Source organism: Budorcas taxicolor, chromosome 17 (genome assembly GCF_023091745.1).
Source record: "Budorcas taxicolor isolate Tak-1 chromosome 17, Takin1.1, whole genome shotgun sequence".
NCBI classification, from domain to species: Eukaryota; Metazoa; Chordata; class Mammalia; order Artiodactyla; family Bovidae; genus Budorcas; species Budorcas taxicolor.
The window spans coordinates 7,274,243-7,295,723 of record NC_068926.1 but is presented as its reverse complement, the minus strand read 5'-3'; the positions used below and the strand labels follow the sequence as shown (position 1 = coordinate 7,295,723).

At 41.8% G+C, this 21,481-nt stretch overlaps 1 protein-coding gene across 1 annotated transcript in view; it reads right to left on the bottom strand.

The window, feature by feature from the left end:
* The window catches only part of SH3D19 (SH3 domain containing 19), a 108,114-nt gene that overhangs the window by 55,056 nt on the left and 31,577 nt on the right, over nt 1-21,481 (bottom strand). The window contains exon 3 of the mRNA XM_052654378.1: nt 10,901-10,941. The gene's annotated coding sequence lies outside the window, so the exon portion shown is untranslated. The remainder of the gene's footprint in view (nt 1-10,900; nt 10,942-21,481) is intronic.

The following is a 21,481-nucleotide window of genomic DNA, read 5'->3' as shown; positions in this document are numbered from 1 at the left end:
TTAGCAGCTAGAAACACTTCAGATTTTCAAGGCAGATTTTCACATAGTGCCTCACAATCTTCCTGTTAATTTCTCAGCTGTCTGCTTAATCTCATTCTCATTTCACCAGATTAAACAGATTTGATCTGGTTGTTGCCAGGAGAATCAAATTTGCCACCATGGCCCCCACAGAACGACATGCTCCTTTTGACCTCTGCCACACACTGCCAGTCTTGCGTGCATTTTGGATTAAGGCCACAGAACTAAGGCAAGGTTTTCTTAGTGAAACGCCTATTGTTCCATGAATTATTCACCAAGTTTTCAGTTCATATGGCTAAATTCTCAGTACAAAGGAAATTCATATCCAGCTGTTTATAAAAGATTGAGCTCTGGATTTGCAATATTATTGCTAATAACGAACTCTCCTAAATTCCAACAGGGTCATACATCTGGATGGACCCTTAATGACCATCCTTCTCCAACCTCACAGATGAGGAGAATGACCAGTTAAACTCCTTGCGGAGCCAGGAGAGCTGGATGCTAGCCCTCATTCTAAATAATTCAAAATTATCAACTAAATGATAGGCAGGAGAAATAAACATATAGAAGGATTATATTACCAGCATCTTTGCTATAGTACTACCTTCCCAATAAAAATCACAATAATAAAAATACTAACTACATTTCCTTCAGACAGAGTATAAACTAGAGGCATCTGACATGATAACAGGAATGCCCTTGGAGTGGAAAGCTCAAAAGGTCCTTGAAGTCAGGAAGTCTTCATGACCTATCTCATAAAGCCATTTAATCTCCTAGACTCAGTATCCCCATCTGTAAAATGGGGTTAACTCCCACCATGCTGGCCGTTATTTTATAATGTAAATGAACAGTTGCTGACTCATAGAAAGCAATGAATATTAGCTACGTCTGTGAATTTCAAAGAATAATTTCCTCTTAAAAAGTTAATGAAAGGAAAAGCATGAATTTCCACATGTATCCGCATAGAACACATTCAAGAACTCTGCCCAAAATATTTAGTGTTCACAAGAATGAACACAAAAAGAAGAATCTCAAGACTTGACTGGATCCAAAATCATTATGAAAGAATTTAAAATACAATCAGTTAAGGAATATTGCTTTCAAAATATGATAAGGTCTCTTCCTTGTCAAGAATAGATGACTAAGTCTAGGATAAGAAAGCAAACATTTTATTGGGTTGGGTAAGACACAATTTCCACTTCATGGATCACAGCCTTGACATAGCTAAGGGGCTTGTATAACACAGTGAAGCTATGAGCCACACTACCATGCAGGGCCTACCAACACGGACGAGCCACAGTGAAGAGTTCTGACAAAATGCGGTCCACTGGAGGAGGGAATGGCAAGCTACTGTAGGAAAGAAAGCACGCATGATGTGGATGACTTTGATTTGCTCAGCATATAAAATGAAGAAAATAACACCTACTTTATTAGGGTTGTTTTAAGGATATCCTTCACAGATCACTCCCTTATCGTTGCAAAGGGGCGTACGTAACTCAGTGCAGCTATGAGCCATGCCATGCAGATGGGTCGTAGTGGAGCGTTCTGATAAACATGACCCACTGGAGGAGGGAATGGCAAACCACCCCAGTATTCTTGCCTGGAGAATCCCACAGACAGTATGCAAAGGAAAAAAGATATGACACCGGGATGAGCTCTGCAGGTCAGAAGGCCTCCAATACGCTACTAGGGAAGAGCAGAGGGCAATTAGTAATAGCTCCAGTAAGAATGAAGCAGCTGGGCCAGAGCAGAAATGACACTCAGTTGTGGCTGGTGGTAAAAGTAAAGTCTGATGCTGTTAAGAACAATACTGCATAGGAATCTAGACTGTTAGGTCCACGAATCAAGGTATATTGGATATGGTCTAGCAGGAGATGAACTAAAATGGATGGGAATGGGTGAATTTAATTCAGATGACCATTACATACACTACTATGGGCAAGAATCCCTTGGAAGAAATAGAGTAGCCCTCATAGTCAACAAGAGTCCAAAATGCAGTATGTGCATGCAGTCTCAAAAACGACAGAATGATCTTGGTTTGTTTCCAAGGCAAACCATTCAACATCACAGTAATCCAAGTCTATACCCCAACCACTGATGTTGAAGAAGCTGAAGTTGACTAGTTCTATGAAGACCTATGATACCTTCTAGAAATAATACCAAAAAAAAAAAAAATGTCCTTTTCATCATAGGGGATTGGAATGCAAATGTAAGGAATCAAGAGATCCCCAGAATAACAGGTAAGATTGGGCTTGAAGTACAAAATGAAGCAGGGCAAAGGCTCAAAGAGTTTTGTCAAGAGAACACACTGGTCATAGCAAAACCTTTTCCCAACAACACAATACTAAAATCAGACTGACTATGTTCTTTGCAGCCAAAGATGGAGAAACACTATACAGTCAGCAAAAACAAGACTTGGAAGTGACCGTGGCTCAGATCATGAGCTTCTTATTGCAAAATTCAGACTTAAATTTAAAAAAGTAGGAAAAACCACTAGGCTATTCAGGTATGACTTAGATCACAGTGGAGGTGACAAATAGATTCAAGGGATTAGATCTGGTAGCCAGAGAGCCTCAAAAACTATGGATGAGGTTCGGAACATTGTTCAGGAAGCAGTGACCAAAACCATCCCAAAGAACAAAAATGCAAGAAGGCAAAGTGGTTGTCTGAAGAGGCCTTAAAAATAGCTGAGAAAATAAGAGATAAGAAAGGCAAGGGACAAGTTTAGTTCAGTTCAGTTCAGCCGCTCATATGTACTCTGCACATAAGTTAAATACGCAGGGTAGTAATATAGAGCCTTGATGTACTCCTTTCCCAATTTAGAACCAGTCCGTTGTTCCAGTTCAGTTCAGTTGCTCAGTCATGTCTGACTCTGTGACCCCATGGACTGCAGCACGCAGGCTTCCCTGTCCATCACCAACTCCCAGAGCTTGCTCAAATTCATGTCCATCGAGTCGGTGATGCCACCCAACTGGTGATGCCATCCAACCATTGTTTCATGTCTGTTCTAACTGTTGCTTCTTGACCTGCATACAGATTTCTCAGGAGGCAGGTAGGGTGGTCTGGTATTCCCATCTCTTGAAGAATTTTCCACAGTTTGCTGTGATCCACACAGTTAAAGGCTTTGGCATAGTCAATAAAGCAGAAGAAGACATTTTTCTGGAATTCTCTTGCTTTTTCTAGGATCCAACAGATGTTGCCCACAGTAGTAGATGTAATGGTCATCTGAATTAAATTTGCCCATTCTGATTCATTTTAGTTCACTGATTTCTAAAAGGTTGATCCTCACTTTGCCATCTCCTGTTTGACTACTTCCTTGATTGATGGACCTAAATTCCAGGACCCTACGCAATATTGTTCTTTACAACATGAGATTTCACTTCCATCACCAGTCACATCCAAAACTGGGTGCTGTTTTTACTTTGACTCAGCCTCTTCATTCTTTCTGGAGCTATTTCTCCACTCTTCTCCAGTAGCATACTGGACATCTACCAACCTGGGGAGTTCAGCTTTCAGCCACAGGACTGGAAAAGATCAGTTTTCATTTCAATCCCAAACAAGGGCAATGCCAAAGAATGTTCAAACTACTCTATAATTGCGCTCATTTCACATGCAAGCAAGGTTGTACTCAAAATCCTTCAAGCTAGGCTTCTGTATTATGTGAACTGAGAACTTCCGGATGTACTAGCCGGGTTTCAAAGATCCAGAGGAACCAGAGATCAAGTTGCCAACGTCCGTTGTATCACAGAAAAAACAAGAAAGTTCCAGAGAAGCATCTACTTCTGATTCACTGACTACACTAAAGCCTTTAACTCTGTGGATCACAACAAACTGTGGAAAATTCTTAAAGAAATGAGAATACCAGACTACCTTACCTGCCTCCTGAGAAACCTAAATGCAGGTCAAAGCAAGAGTTAGAACCAGACATTGAACAACAGACTGGTTCTAAATTGGGAAAGGAGTACATCAAGGCTGTATATTGTCACTCCGCTTATTTAACTTCTGTGCAGAGTACATCATGTGAAATGCCAGGCTGGCTGAAGCACAAGCTGGAATCAAGATTGCCAGGAGAACTTTCAATAACCTTAGATAAGCAGATGACAACACCCTTCTGGAAGAAAGTGAAGAGGAACTGAAGAGCCTCTTGATGAAAGTGAAAGAGGAAAGTGAAAATGCTGGCTAAAAACTCAACATTCAAAAAACTAAGATCATGGCATCCAGTCCCATCACTTCATGGCAAATAGATGGGGAAACAATGGAAACAGTGAGAGACTTTACTTTTTTGGGCTCCAAAATCACTGCAGATGGTAACTGCAGCCATGAAATTAAAAGATGCTTGTTCCTTGGGGAAAAAAAGCTAGGAGTAACCTAGACAGCATACTAAAAAGCAGAGACCTTATTTAGCTGACAAAGGTCCATCTAGTCAAAGCTATATTTTTCTAGTGGTCACGTATGGGTGTGAGAGTTGGACTATAAAGAAAGCTGAGCACCGAAGAACTGATGCTTTTGAACTGTGGTGTTGGAGAAGACTTCTGAAGGTCCCTTGGACAGGCAAGATCAAACCAGTCCATCCTAAAGAAAATCAGTCCTGAATATTCATTGGAAGGACTGATGCTGAAGCTGAAGCTCCAATACTTTGGCCACCTGACGCGAAGAACTGACTCATTAGAAAAGACCCTGATGCAGGGAAAGATGAAGGCAAGAGGAAAAGGGAATGACAGAGGATGAGATGGCATCACCGACTTGATGGACAAGAGGATGAACAAGCTCCGGGAGTTGGTGATGGACAGGGAAGCCTGGTGTGCTGCAGTGCATGTGGGTCACAAAGAGTTAGACAACACTGAGAGACTGAACTGACTGACTGACTGTGGGCAAGGATCCCTTAGAAGAAATGGAGTATCTCTTATAGTCAACAAAAGAGTCTGAAATGCAGTACTTGGGTGCAATCTCAAGAATGATAGAACGATCTGTTAGTTTTCCAAGGCAAACCATTCAATCCAAGTCTATGCCAGAACCATTAATGCCAAAGAAGCTGAAGTTGAACGATTCTATGAAGACGTATACAAGACCTTCTAGAACTAACACCAAAAAAAGATGTCCTTTTTGTCATAGGGGACTGGAATGCAGAAGTAGGAACTCAAGAGGTACCTGGACTAACAGGCAAGTTTGGCCTTAGAGTACAAAATGAAGCAGGGCAAAGGCTAACTCTTTCGTCAGAGAGTTTTGCAGTCGTCAGAGCGAACACCCTCTTCCAACGACACAAGAGACGACTCTACACATGGACATCACCATATGGTCAATGCTGAAATCAGACTGATTATATTCTTTGCAGTTGAAGATGGAGAAACTCTATATAGTCAGCCAAAACAAGACTGGGAGCGGACCGTGGCTCAGATCATGAACACTTTATTGCCAAATTCAGACTTAAATTGAAGAAAGTAGGGAAAACCACTAGACCATTCAGGTATGACCTAAATCAAATTCCTTACAATTATACAGTAGAAGTGACAAATAGTCAAGGGATTAGGTCTGATAGAGTGCCTGAAGAATTATGGATGTAGGTTCGTGACATTGTACAGGAGGCAGTGATTAAGACCATCCCCAGGAAAAAGAAGTGCAAAAAGTCAAAACAGTTGTCTGAGGAGGCCTTACAAATAGCTGAGAAAAGAAGAGAAGTGAAAAGCAAAGGACAAAAGGAAAGATATACCCATCTGAATGCAGAGTTCCAAAGAATAACAAGGTGAAGTAAGAAAGCCTTCCTCAGTGATCAATGCAAAGAAATAGAGGAAAACAATAGAATGGGAAAGACTAGAAATCTCTTCAAGAAAACTGGAGATACCAAGGGAACATTTCATACAAAGGTGGGCACAATAAAGGACAGAAACAGTATGGACCTAAAAGAAGCGGAAGATATTAAGAAGAGGTGGCAAGAATACACAGAAGAACTGTGCAATAAAGATCGTAATGATCCAGATAACCATGATGGTGTGACCACTCGCCTAGAGCCAGACATCCTGGAGTGCGAAGAAGTCAAGAGGCCCTTCGGAAGCATCACTAAGAACAAAGTTAGTGGAGGTGACAGAATTCCAGCTGAGCTATTTAACATCATAAAAGATGATGTTGTAAAACTGATACACTCAATATGCCAGCAAATTTGAAAACTCAGCAGTGGTCACAGGACTGGAAAAGAGATAAACGGAAAGACAAACCCAACTGAACATAGAGTTCCAGAGAATAACATGGAGAGATAAGAAAGCTGTCATTAATGAACAATCCAAAGAAACAGAGGAAAACAACAGAATGGGAAAGACTAGAGATCTCTTCAAGAAAATTAGAGATATCAAAGGGATACTTCATGCAAGGATGGGAACAATACAGGACAGAGACAGTAATGACCTAAGAGCAGCAGAAAAGATGAAGAAGAGGTGGCAAGAATACACAGAACTGTCCAAGAAAGATCTTAACAATCAGGGTAAGCACAATGGTGTGGTCACTCCCTTAGGCTGGATATCTTGAAGTGTCAAGTCAAGTGGGCCTTAGGAAGCATTACTATGAACAAAGCTAGAGGAGGTGATAGAATTCCAGCTGAGCTACTTAAAATCCAAAAGATGATGCTGTTAAAGTGCTGCACTCAATATATCAGCAAATTTGGAAAACTCAGCAGAGGCCACAAGACTGGAAAAGATCAGTTTTATTCCAATTCCAAAGAAACGCAATGCCAAAGAATGTTCAAACTACTGTGCAATTGTGCTCATTTCACATGCAAGCAAGGTTATACTCCAAATCCTTCAAGCTAGCCTTCAACATTATGTGAACGGAGAACTTCCAGACGTACACGCTGGGTTTCAAAGAGGCAGAGGAACCAGAGAACAAACTGTCAACAGTCACTGGATCATGAAGAAAGCAAGAGAGTTCCAGAAATCACCTGCTTCTGTTTCACTGACTATGCTAAACCCTTTGACTGTGTACATCACAATGAACTGTGGAAAATTCTTAAAGAGATGGGAGGGTCAGACCACCTTACGTGCCTTCTGAGAAACCTGTATGCAGGTCAAGAAGCAACAGATAGACCTGAATATGGAACGACTGGTTCAAAATGGAGAAAGGAGTATGTCAAGGCTGTATATTATCACTCTGCTTATTTAATTCATATGCAGAGTACATCATGTGAAATGCCGGGATGAATCAATCACAAGCTGGAATCATGACTGCTGGGAGAAATATCAACAACTTCAGACACGCAGATAATACCACCCTAATGGCAGAAAGCGAAGAAGAACTAAAGAGCCTCTTGATGAGGGTGAACGAGGAGAGTGAAAAAGCTAGCTTAAAATTCAGCCCTTAAAAAATTAAGATCATGGCATTCCGTCTCATCACTTCATGGCAAATAGAAGAGGAAAAAGTGGAAGCAGTGGCAGATTTTATTTTCTTGGGCTCCAGATGGTGATTCCAGCCACGAAATAAAAGACACTTGTTCCCTGGAAGAAAAGCTAAGACAAACCTAGACAGCATATTTAAAAGCAGAGACGTCACTTTGCTGACAAGGGTTCGTATGGTAAAGCTACGGTTTTTCCAGTAGTCATGTATGGATGTGAGAGAGTTGAACCATAAAGAAGGCTGACTGCTGAAGAACTGATGCTTTTGAACTGTGGTGCTGGAGAAGACTCTGAAGAGCCCCTTCAACTGCAAGGAGATCAAACCAGTCAATCCTAAAGGAAATAAACCCTGAATATTCTTTGGAAGGACTGATGCTGAAGCTGAAGCTCCAATACTTTGGCTACCGGGTGTGAAGAGTCGACTCATTTGAAAACACCCTGATGCTGGGAAAGATTGAAGGTAAAAGGAGAAGAGGGCAACAGAGGGTGAGATGGTTAGATAGCATCACCAAATCAATGGACATGAATTAGCAAGCTCGGGGAGATAGTGGAGGACAGAGGATCTTGGCGTGCTGCCATCCACAGGGGTTACAAAGAGCCAGACATGACTTAGTGACTGAACAACAGCAACAAAGACAAAATCTGCTTATGCCTTTTTCTTATATGATGGACAAGAAGGGGAATGGAGAGGGGATGACACAGTTATTCTGCATTCTGTTTATACGGCAGCACCCAAGGATCTGCTTGCCCTTCTCGCCTAAACAGCAAAAATAAATATAACCACCACAGAGTTCCTTAGTGTATACAAAGTGAGTGCTACATTAAACGACAACTGGGTTATTATTTTTTTTAAAGACATCTTAAAGCAGGCATTTCCCTATGTTTTCTCTTCTCCCTCCTTCCCTCTCCTCTGGGGCCCTGCTTCATCTCTTCCTCTCCACCCTTCTCCTCTACAGTGTGGTCTCCCCACCAGCTCTTTCCTCGGGGCCTACAAACATCTCCAAGCTTCTTTCTAAACAGTCTATACATGTGCACAGATCTCTCTGCTTGACCCGCCATCCTTCTCCTTCTCTTTCTACCCAGTTCATGAAAGAGGAGCCTTTCCAGCTGCCCCCACTTCACATGCTCCATTCACTGTTGAAATGAAGTGCGGCTTCCAGCTTCAATATTCTCCCAAACCTATCTACTCAAAGTTCACTTCTGGCCTCTTGACCACCACACACACCCTAGTCTCACCACCTGTCACCTCACCTGCTGCAGCAGTAAGAGCTGTCTGCGGTTTTCACTCATTCTTTTTGAAAACCTCTCCTTCCTTGGCCACTAACATCCAGCTGTCTCCGAGTTTGTCTATTACTGGCATCCTTCTTTTTCAGCTTTCTTTGGCCCCCTCCTCCTTAGCCGACCTCTCCTAAGCCTTGCATGGTACAGAGGCCTCAGGGTAAGCAAGATCCATCCTGGAGGATCTATAGGAAATCAGGTATGGATTACAAATCCAGCCCAAAAGAGGTCTTGAAATCCAACAGGGAGAGAACAAGGTAAGAAGTCAGAGAACAAAGGCAGGAGTTGGCAGACAAGACTCCTGTGAGAGGAGGTCACATCTCTCTAGCTCTACAGAACCTTAAAGGCACGGCTTGATCTCAGATACCAATGTTTCACAAGATTCTGTCTTTTTCACCTTCTCTATTTCTTGGTTTTTTGTTTCATTTTTTCTCCCACCTTTTCTATTGATTGTCAACACTACCTTCCTAAATATTGAGCTACTTCCAGGGTTTTGCTTACACACAGATAACCTTAATTACCCCAAGTTATACCTTTAGCTTGTCAAGGCTATGGTTTTTCCAGTGGTCATGTATGGATGTGAGAGTTGGACTGTGAAGAAAGCTGAGCACTGAAGAATTGATGCTTTTGAACTGTGGTGTTGGAGAAGACTCTTTGAGAGTCCCTTGGACTGCAAGGAAATCCAACCAGTCCATTCTGAAGGAGATCAGCCCTGGGATTTCTTTGGAAGGAATGATGCTGAAGCTGAAACTCCAGTACTTTGGCCACCTCATGCGCAGAGCTGACTCACTGGAAAAGACTCTGATGCTGGGAGGGACTGGAGGCAGGAGGAAAAGGGGATGACAGAGGATGAGATGGGTGGATGGCATCACTGACTCGATGGACGCGAGTCTGAGTGAACTTCGGGAGTTGGTGATGGACAGGGAGGCCTGGCGTGCTGCAATTCATGGGGTCGCAAAGAGTCAGACACAACTGAGCAACTGAACTGAACTGATACCTTTAGCAAGAAACTCTTACCTAATTTCGAAATCCTATTCTTCTTTCTAGATTCCTTTCCTGCCCCATCTCCCTCACTTTCCCCAAGGGCTCTAAGGCATGTACAGCTATTATAAACTTTTCATTTCATATATGAATTCCCACCAACATCCACTGTGGCATTCCCACACCTTTATAATTCATGACCATCATCAAAAAATTAAATATGGGAAATGTGGAATACTTTTCTGTGTTGTCGCCTGACAAAGTATTCACTGCAATGGTTCAAATGCATGCTCTTCACACCTGTGTGTATCCTAAATTCATACTAAATATTATAAGTTATGTTTTTTAAAAACAGGATACTTCTCCTCAGGGTGGTGACCTCAGCTCAAATAATGCAAAGAACATTTAATATCCCTTTCTTATCTTTTTTTTTTGAAATAATTCAGGTTAATTCAGGTGGTGCAGTGGTAAAGTATCTGCCTGCCAATGCAGGAGATGCAAGAGACGTGGGTTCGATCCCTGGGTCAGGAAGATTCCCTGGAGAGGGAAATGGCAACCCACTTTGGTATTCTTGCCTGGGAAATCTCACGGACAGAGGAGCCTGGTGGGCTACAGTCCATGGGGTCGCAAAGAGTTGGACACGACTGAGTGACTGAGCACACACCATCTGTGTTCTATTTGGAAAAGAGATGTTTGCAAAGCCTTTTACTGAAAAGAATGTTGAACTCTTGTGCCAACAGCAAATTTTAAAGCTTTAACCAAGAAGTAAAGTCAGGAAGTATGAATGCACCATTTTAGAGAGAGTTCTGTTACAGTACTTCTGTCATGCATGTGGAAGCGTAAGCGGAACTCCATAAGCATTTATAGAGTTAAACAAAAATAGCATGGAAGCAAATCAGTAAAAAAGTACAGGATCTGATGTTTTTGAAACCCATCAGATGTCTCTACCTATGGAAAATAGTTACAATTTATATTAGATCATTAAAATTGACTAGATAATACATTTGTTAAAAATAGGTGCGTTCTCTAAAAGAAAAATACTGTTCTCAGGAACTGGTTTATAAGTAAAAGTTGAAAATAATCTTGAAAACCTAGCTGCTTGTCTGAAATGGTTTATTACTCCTTAGGAGAAGCTACTCTTGTCAGATTATTTGTAAGATTCATCAAATACAATCATTTGCTGGAAATCTAAATCATCATTTAAAATTATTTCAGTGGAAAATACAGAGCAGGAAAAATAAACTTACATCTCTTGATTACTGCTCTAATTGATGACAAGGGTCCTTGGCTAGAAAAAGAAAGAAAAAAAGTTATTACACATTCATTCATTAATCTTTTTAAAGCAGAATCATTTATAATGCCAGATCATTTCTGGGATGCAAATAGCTGCAAGCAGCCAGTTTGATATATTAGTTACTGGACTATCATATTTATAAAACACAAATTAAACAACTTAAAAAATTGCCTTTGAGGGACTTCCTTGGCAGTGCAGTGGTTAAGAATCTGCACTTCTACTGCAGGGGGGCACGTTTTGATCCCTGCTCAGGTAACTAAGATCCTGCACGTCTTGCAATATGACCAAAAAAAAAAAAAAAATTGCCTCTGCTATTTAAGATGCTTTATGAGGACTGAGGAGGCTAGCAGAAGTAAAACTTTGCCTTAAAACTTTTTAAAAATTTTTTAAAATATTTATTTTCATTTTTGGTTTCGTTGGGTCTTTGATGCTTTGTGCAGGCTTTTCCTAGTTGCAGCAAGCGGAGGGCACTCTTCGTTGTGGTGCACAGGTTTCTCCAGCCTCTGTGGAGCACAGGCGCTAGCTGTGCTTCAGCAGCTGCAGCACATGGGCTCGGTACTTGTGGCACATGGGTTAAGTTGCTCTGCGGGATGTGGACTCTTCCTGGACCAGGGATCAAACCTGTGTTCCTGCACTGGCAGGTGGATTCTTCTCCACTGTGCTACCATGGAAGCCCTTAAAATGGTTTTCATACTTCTGCACAGAGAATCTTCCAGTAAAATTCTGGACATAGGTTAAAGTCAGGTAGTAATTACATGGTGCCCAAAAGAATTTTGACCTGCTATATCTCTTTTGTGTTTTGACATTAGAATTCCTGTCTTCTACATCACATCAAAATAGATCATTTTTATAGTCAATTTGCTGTGGCTCAGATGGTAAAGAATCTGCCTACAATGTACAAGAGCTGGGTTTGATCCCAGGGTCGAGAAGATCTCCTGGAGAAGTAAATGGCTACCCACTCCAGTATTCTTGCCTGGAGAATTCCATGGACAGAGGAGCCTGGGGGGCTACAGTTCACTGGGTCGCAGTCAGACACAACTAAGCGACTGACACTTTCACCTTTACTTTTTTATTGACCTAGAGACCAACAGCGCTTCTTCCTAAGATTAGAATTACAAACATCACTACCTAGAAAGAACAGTCTTCTGCTTGCTCTGGGTTTTGCTCAGTAGCTGGTTGGTCCTGGCTGCCCCTGACTATGCGATCTTGGCTGAGTCACAGAAACCTTGCGAGCCTCATCTTACTGGTCGAAACCATCTGGCTGCAAAGAGTAATACTATTAACACTAGTTTGTACTGTTGCTTGTTCATTTGTTTCTTGTCTTTATTCAAACCAGCTGGACTGTCTTTGGAATCATTTAGAAAAAATATACAACCCTGAAATTTTAATCATACGATTAAGGAAAAAATACTTGTTTAAAAATTCCTCGTTTGTTTAATGCTTTTTAAAAGATTTATACTTATTTTCCAGTTTTTGCTCTTTTAAAAGTTTATGCCTGTAGTAATCTATATAAATCCCCTTGCTAGATAGATAAGATAAAACTTTAAGAAGATACAATGTTATATCAGTTCAGTTTATGGGAGGAATACTTTTAAGCATATACTGTTATAACAGAGAAGGAAGAAAAAAAAAAAAACCACTCCAGGAGGTCTCCAATATCATGATGGTAGGACCATAATTAAAAATATAGTATTTTCAGCAATATTTATTTTTTTAAATAAAGGTTCTTGAAGGCTTTCTGTAAAAAACTACTTGAATAAAGATTGATATATGGTGACATAGAAGTGATATTAATAACAGCACTAAAATAAAAGTAGGTTGACTGAACTTTTGAGAAGAAACTTCTCGGTGCAAAACTGGAGAGACTGCATGTTAACATCATGCTGACTTAGATATTAGAAATGAAAAGGATCAGAATCAGTACTTAAGAAACATGTGTCCAGGCAGGGTATAATGGATATAATCAAATGTCTACATGTAGTAATCTCCTTATTTAATACCACTGATTTTATAGGATGTTAGATGCTAAAGCTGAAACTCCAGCACTTTGGCCACCTCGTGCAAAGAGTTGACTCATTGGAAAAGACTCTGATGCTGGGAATGATTGGGGGCAGGAGGAAAAGGGGACGACAGAGGATGAGATGGCTGGATGGCATCACCGACTCGATGCACGTGAGTCTGAGTGAACTCCAGGAGATGGTGATGGATAGATAGGGAGTCCTGGTGTGCTGTGATTCATGGGGTCGCAAAGAGTCAGACATGACTGAGCGACTGAACTGAACTGATGACACTTTGTTATCTATGTAAAGGAGAAAGGCATATTGACTGGGGTGGAACATGGTAGGGGGTGTTAGGGTTAAACTGTTCTCCCCTCTCCAACCAAAGAACATGTTGAATTCCTAATCCCTGGTACCTCAGAGAGTGACCTTATTTGGGAATAAGGTCGGTACAGACGTCGTTACTACAGCCAAGATGAGGTCACCCTAGAGTGGGGTGGGCCCCTGATTCCAATGTTGCTGGTGTCCTTACAGGCAGCCCACGTGAAGACGGAGGCCCAGACAGGGAAAGTGCTGCGTGACACGGGAGACGGGGAGCCGCTGCCAGCTGAGGAGTGCGAAGACACCGCAGACCCCCAGGAGCTAGGGAGACGCAAGGGAGGACTCCCCTGTGGCTCTCAGGGGAAGAACGACCCCTCTTGACAGGCTGGATTTCAGTCTTCTAGACTCTGGAACTGTGAGACAACACACTTCTGTCGTAAGTCACCCAGTTTGTTAGGGCAGCCTCTAGAGTGCTGAGTGGGAGTGATAATTCATGGAGCTGTATACTTCGTGTATTTTTCTGTATGTTAACATTGAAATTAAAATGTGTGTCAGGAATTCCCTGGTGGTCCAGTCCTTCAGACTGTGCTTTTACTAGCAAGGGTGAGGGGTCAATCCCTGGTTGGTGGACTAGGATCCCACAAGCTGCTGTTGGGGTGGAGGGTGGGGGCGCTGGAAACCTTGTTATAAAATCGAATTCTGACTGAGATGAGCTCAGGTTCTACAATTCTCAAGACTTGCAGCGTCATGTTTAGGCTAGATCTAGAAACCAACCAACATCTTATTTCTGGTTTAAAGTTCTGCTTTAGTGGTTGGTCAAATGCAGGTCCATGGGAATCAGTTTTGGGAGATGCTGGAGTAGCCTCCAGGCTGTGCGGTGCATACAATACAATTTCTGAACCTCAAATGTAGCTGTGGTTGAAAAGCTCGTGGTTTTGCAGATGCCCCCTTATCTCCACCTTTCTGCAGAGCCCAGGCTACAGGTAAAGGTGCCACTCCATAGCCTTAAAAGAAGACCTTATGGGAATCCTGCTCAGCACAGTTCAGGCTCCTGCCCCAGCGGGGAACACCCAGGTAGGAGAGCCGCCACGGAGCAGCAGGCATAGTCACCTGACCTCTGATTAAAGAAGGGGCAGCAGAGCCTGCTGTGGATCCAACGGCCCATACTCACTTCCAGCACCTCCGCTTGCCAGCTGGTGCAACTCTGTGCGGTTTAAATTCCTTAGCTTCTCCAAGGAACCTTATTTCCTCACATATAGAAGCACAGATAACTCAACTCCCTCACTAGGTTGCTGTGAAGCATAAGAGGGAGAAACCATTAAAGCAGTTGACTCCAGCCTCCAGAATCTAGTGTCTGATGATCTGAGGTGGAGCTGAAGGAATAATAATAGATATAAGGTGTGCAATAAATGTAATATGCTAGAAAAACTCCCAAACCACCCCACCCCACCCTCCCCTGCCCCGGGTCCATGGAAAAACTGTCTTCCACAAAACTGATTACTGGTGCCAGAAAGGTTGGGGACTGCTGTATGGAAGCATTTGATACAATGCCTGGAATGAAGTGTGTGTTCATTAAATACAAGTTGCTGTGAGCATGATTCGTTTGTTCATAATCTTTGGGGGCATCACAAAACATCTGACAACACATATAAACCTTGACAAGTTTTCACTTTGGGGTCTGATAGCCTATAGTGAGTAGGCCTAACACTTTACGTTTTTAAGAGATTGTTTTCCTCGAGGCTTACTTTGCTCTCCTCTGATTTCTGCTGTTCAGACAGAACCTGAGACCAGACCGACTTCTCCATGACAAAACACAGGACTGCAGAGGTGCATCTTCACTCCATTTTAATCTTATAAGCCTGTCCTGGCCCCTGGCAGAGCTGACCCAGATCTTTTGCCTTCTGCTTTTCAAGCACTGCTGCCCTATTACCAGGAGTCCTTGCTCTCAGTGCAGCGGATAACCCAGTCCAGAGTATGAGAATCATGGATCTTCCAGAGGAAAATGAAGGGTTGGGGAAATGGCTTTTGGATCCTGAGGAGGAGAACCAAAAGTTTGGGTCTGAGAGAACTGTCTCAGGCCTGACTGCTGCTTTGGATTTCTCTTCCTCCAGGACTCTGGGGGTCCCCTTCCATCTTTTCATCCCACTTTCCCCCCAAAGCCCCTCTTGGCCTGTGCTGTAGGATCACTGTCTCCTGATGCTTTTGCACAGAACCTTGCCTAGTGGTTAAGAAGGTGCTTTTAAGAAAGAAAATTGCATTTTAAAAATGAGTTTCTCAGCATAATGAGATTCCAGTGATGAATATAATGATGAGAATAGCTTATTATCATGTGTGCCAAACATAATTTTGAAAATGAGGGGGAAACAGGCTTAGGGGTTAGGGCTTCAGTCACACAGCTGGAAAGTGACAGAAAGTGAAAGTCGCTCAGTCGTGTCCAACTCTTTGCAACCCCATGGACTATCCAGTCCATGGAATTCTCCAGGCCAGAATACTGGAGTGGGTAGCCTTTCCCTTCTCCAGTGGACATTTCCGGCCCAGGAATCAAGCCGGGGTCTCCTGCATTGCAGGCGGATTCTTTACCAACTGAGCTATCAGGGAAGCCCCAACATGAGGGAAAGTGGCAGAGGCAGATGTGAACTCACTGCAGTCTGATTACAGTCCAGATATCTCTTAATTCAGGCTTGGGTTGGTGGGTAAAAGTTTCTGAGTATTCCACAAAGTTCAGTATGTAGGCAAATTACTTCTAGGTATAAAGCCTGCCCCCCAGATTTCATACAGATTCTGTAGATACGGGAAAGAACAAAATAAAACTTGCTAAGTATGACGTTGTAATGTTGTCAACAACAACAAATGGTCATTCTTAGTCTCATATAAGAAAACCCAACCTCTCCTTATTTTGGGTCACATTTTATTTATTAATATAACAGTAAAACAGATTCTAAAAAATATTTACACAACCTTCAAAGTAACAGTTTGTTCCTAGGTTTAAATCCATCCCTCTCCCTCCCCCTCACTTTGCTAAGGAAAAAAACCATTTCCACAAATCCAGGAGCTGCTGGATTTGGTTTGTTTGGTAAACAAATGAGAATGATGCCCGCAGGTGCCATCATCATCACCATATGGGTTTTGGGAGCTTCTCTGTCTTCAGAGGGAACTGAAAATATCTCTAAAAATGCATTATTTATAAAAACCCTCAATACATGCCATGGGCATATTATTAAAGTACCAGTCAATAAAGACATCAGCTTAACAAGGAGTTGAGTTAATGTGATCCAGAGATACAACCCTCCAGTCAACTTGATAAAGCTGCCACTGAATATAAACTTTATCTCATGGTAACATCTTCTCTGAAGGCTCTCAACATTTGGATGGATTCATCTCTACCTCCCAGTAGAAAGGTTTAACCAGATTGGTGTGATTTTTGCAGGTTGAAAGAGGTAGTCTGTCCCATCCATTCACTCGTACATTCAATATTTATTACATGTATATCATGTATCAGGCACCAGACATGCCTTGACAGCGCAGACTCTGACCTTGGTGAGAAAGACAAATATCAGAGGTGCTCTGCTATTCATAGTATACAGGGGTGGGCACAACGTGCTCTGAGTGCAGAGAAGGCATACATCACTCGATCGTGGCATCTAACACAGGACATGTATCTTGACTGAGCCTGAAGAACGTGAGAAGGAAAGCAGGAGTGAAGTGACAGCTGCGCATGATCTAAGCACAGCATATGAAGAAGCCACGGTAAGAGAGAAGAAGGATTTGGAATGCAGACGCCATGCTGAAGGAGGTGGAACATGCTGGAGGGAACTGTTGACGCCAGCATGACCAGTCAGGTTAAACACTAAGAGTGCATGGTCAGGGATATGACAGCAAATTGTTTCAAAAACAAGGAGGAATGTGTTTGGGACATCTCCCTAGAACAGACACTGTTGACTCTAGCTACTCTGTAGGCACCAGCCATGATATTATGACTTTTCATGAGCTCATGAATGAATCCTGGAAGGCTGGTGTTATATGTCTCGAATTGTGGAAAGATCTACATTTTTATGGATGATAAGACTGACATGTTAATATTTTAAAAGATAAGTAATGAGTAGATTTAGGAAAAAGAAGATAAAAATGAGCAAGACTAGATTTCTGAAAGGGCCAGAAATACCCTGGAGTAGTCTAGGATGCCTTATTCAAAACTATGTTTATTAACTTATGAAGCTCTAGCTATGTACCTGGCATTCTGCCACAAACTGGGGATACTAATGTTGATAATACATAATCTCTTCCCTCAAGAAATATGCAGTCTTTTTGGCAAGATCAGCAGATGAAAGATATAAACAGAATGTGACAAAAAAAATGTTATGCAAGGTATTATGGGAGCTCAGAGGAAGGGTGTCTAAATTGAGCCCTGGGAGCTATGAGGAAGACACAGAGCTGATGCTTGAATAGAAATTAATGAAAGTTTTCTCAACTTTGGTACTATCGACATTTGTTAAAGGGGCAGGCGTGGGGGGTATCCTGTGTGTAACAGAACGATTAGCAGCATTCCTGACCTATACCCGCTAGAAGCTAAAAACATATGGTCCCCTACCCCCAACACTTGTGACAGCCCCAAATGGCTCTGTTGTTGTTCAGCCACCCAGTTGTGTCTGACTCTTTGTGACCCCATGGACTGCAGCATGCCAGGCCTCCCCTTCACAGATAACTGCCTTGCCCTGCCTTTTCCTGGCGAAGGGGCTTGCATAACTCAATGAAGCTATGAGCCATGTATGAGCCTTGCGTGTAGGGCCACCCAAGACAAAGTGTTCACTGCAACGGTTCAAATGCATGCTCTTCACACCTGTTGGTATCCGAAATTCATACTAAATATTATGTTATGCCTTTAAAAAGAGAAAAATTACCCTCAGTTGCACTAGTAGGCCAATGACAACAAAATAGAGTAACGGTATTTATATGGATGGGAAAGAAGTTGGCTTTGCCATTTCCAGTTGTCAAGCTGATGGTGGCAGCAGTGGGATCAAATGGGGATGGGAGTGGAGGCTCGGTCTGAGGGGACAGGACAAAGGCAGCTATTAGAAGAGAAGAAAGAAGAGAAATTTCTAGCACCAAGAGCAGCCTTTGAAAAGTGGTGCTGTCACCATGTCAGGTGAAAAAATTAGTCTTACTAAGAAGGAACATAAGAAGTCAGTCATTCTATGAGCATAACCTTTTTAAGTCAGGTGTTTATAAACCAAGTCAGGTGTTTATGTGCACTGCTTTTTTTAAATGAAATTCATTTCAGGACCACAGTAAACCTTCACTTGCTGTATAGCAGGAAAAAAATCATTATATATACTTTTATAAGCAGAGCATTGGGCCAACCTGTATTTTTCTCTTAAAACAGAAAGTAATAGTGTTATAGAATAACAAAAATACCTGTGCTTTCATCTTTTGTGTGTATCATTCAAATTTTTTATCACCCTACATTACCTGCTAGATTAAAACACTATCATGTAATAGGGAAATAAAGTATGAGTTAGTAAATAACATTTACCACTAAGACAAATATAAAGCTATGATGCCATTTTAAAAGTGTCTAAGTTAATATTATGATCACAATATGTAGGGCCAAATCTGATAAACTGTGGGGAATGGAAAAAATAAGTGTAGTTACCTGAAACTAATGAAAACAAATTATGTTTTAGCTCTAAAACTCTAATTAGCTTCCATAAAGTTTGGGCATGGCAAGGGGAATGAGTTCCTTCTTCAGACTTAGGAAATAAAGATTAGTAAAGAAAAATTATTGAGATCTAATTAGAATGGTTTTTACTAAAGTTAAAAGCTATAACAAAACTACAAAATACTTCTATTATTAATAATACTGTGAAAGCCTTACAAAAAGTTATGAGTCCTGAGTTCATTTGCTTTTTCATAACATTGACAGCTCAACTATAATCACTGAGATCTATAACATAACATTGTTATATCAAGTTATTTTTCTATTGAGTCTTTTTAAAGAAAAGAAAATCATTTGTACAACCTTTATTTATATTCTTGGTTTCATGACAAAAAAAGTACATATTTGAATGAGTTTCACTGATATACTTCACCTACTATAAAATTTGTGAGATGAGTTCTATTGACAGTGTAGCTGTGAGCATGACCAACACACAGATAGAGAGAAAGCAAACAGGATGCATGATGTACCTCCAGGGCATCGTGACTGTAGTGGGAAAAGGAAAGAATCTGGAGCCAGCCAGAGGCCTGCTTCGGAGAAGGTGATGGCACCCCACTCCAGTACTCTAGCCTGGAGAATCCCATGGACAGAAGAGCCTGGAGGGCTGCAGTCCATGGGGTCGCGAAGAGTGGGACACGACTGAGCGACTTCCCTTTCACTTTTCACTTGCATGCACTGGAGAAGGAAATGGCAACCCACTCCAGTGTTCTTGCCTGGAGAATCCTAGGGATGGGGGAGCCTGCTGGGCTGCCGTCTATGGGTCGCACAGAGTCGGACACGACTGAAGCGACTTAGCAGCAGCAGCAGCAGCAGCCTTTCCTATTTGTGCACATGCTTAGTTGCTCAGTCGTGTCTGACTCTTTGCAACCCCATGGACTGTAGCCCGCCAGGCTCCTCTGTCCACGGAATTTTCCAGGCAAGAATACTGGAGTGTAAGTTCAGCCTATGTACTCACTTACTGGAATTATTTCTTATCTGTAATATATGGATACCAATGCCCATCTTTTGGCTTGTTTCTAAAACTGAATGACCATTAAAAAAAAAAAAATAAACCTACATAAAATATACAGCACAGTGCTTGGCACATCTGGGACTTCCCTAACGGTTTGGCGGTTAAGAATCCGCCTTCCAGTGCAGCGTATATGGTCCCTGGTGTGGGAACTAGGGTCCCACATGCTGCAGGGCAACTAAGCACACATGCTATACTCACAGAAGTCCGAGGACTGCAATGCAGAGCCCACACAGCCAAAAAGGAAAAGTAGGCTCTATTTTTTTGCCCTACTTCCCAGTACACAAGTTTCTGGAGTCCATAATTATACCAAGCTATAATTTTTTGGAGAACATCAGTTGAGCTGCCCAGTAGTTATCACAACCCTACCTTATAAATTCAAATAATTGACCATTCACATTTCAGTTGCAATTATTATTCACAACTTACAACCATTCTGAGCTTTACAATGCATGCTTCACATGTACCTAATCTCTTCTGAAGCTGAAGCAATAATAAAGCCGAGAGAACAAAGCAGATCTACAGGCTTTCTTGAGCACTGTATTTTCCCCACAGAGAACACAGATCCCTGCTCCTTTAGGTCATCCTTCCCATAATGTTTTTCACCAAATGGGCATGGTGATCAGTGGCTCTGCAGTTTCATATTTCTTTAGCTCTATTAAAAAAGAAATCTCACAAAAGTGTTCAAAGATCCTAGAAGAGGCTTTTAACTTTACTATTAATAACTAAAGTACATTTAAGATTAGAATATGTTGCCCCATCCTTTCCAACGTTTTGTTTTTTCTTTTTTTTCCACAGCTGCATGTCTTGATTTCCTAATTACACTGTAAACTTCTCAAGGAGAGACACGATGATCTTCCACTTGGTTTTACAGTGCAGCTTCGTGGAGTCACAGGCTCACTGAACTACTGAGAACTCAATCCTACTCACAGGGAGAAACACAACAGCGTGCATAGCACAGGTGATCCCACCCACAATCTACTAATAAGCAAATCCCCAGAAATAATTTCACTGCTGGCTTTGTTCTGCTTGTTTGTTACATCTTATTGTATGCACATCTTGCCAAAAGTGTCTGGGTCTGATGCTTAAAAATAGGAATTTTTCATACAAAATGTCACCTTGATAAGCATCTGGTGTTCAGTGAAGAACAGAACTCTCTCCTAACAGTAGATGGAAAACTCTCTTATTAAGAGATGGTATCCATCGTGGCACCTAATTTGGCACCTCTGTCAATTAATGGAATTTTAATGGTAATTCTGCCTATTCACAGGTTTTCACCATATGCTATCTTTAGAATCTGTCTCTTTTATAAGTTAAGCCTCTGAGAATTCCCAACCAATAAGCAGCACATCACTGGTGTGCTGCTAAACTTCAAACCATGACCCATACACAGTAGTACACAGTGATGTTAAGCAGATGCAACCGCGAGTTATGTCACTTGATGCAGAGCATGCACAACTTGCCCCAAGAAGAGGAACAGGCGTATTGTCAAGT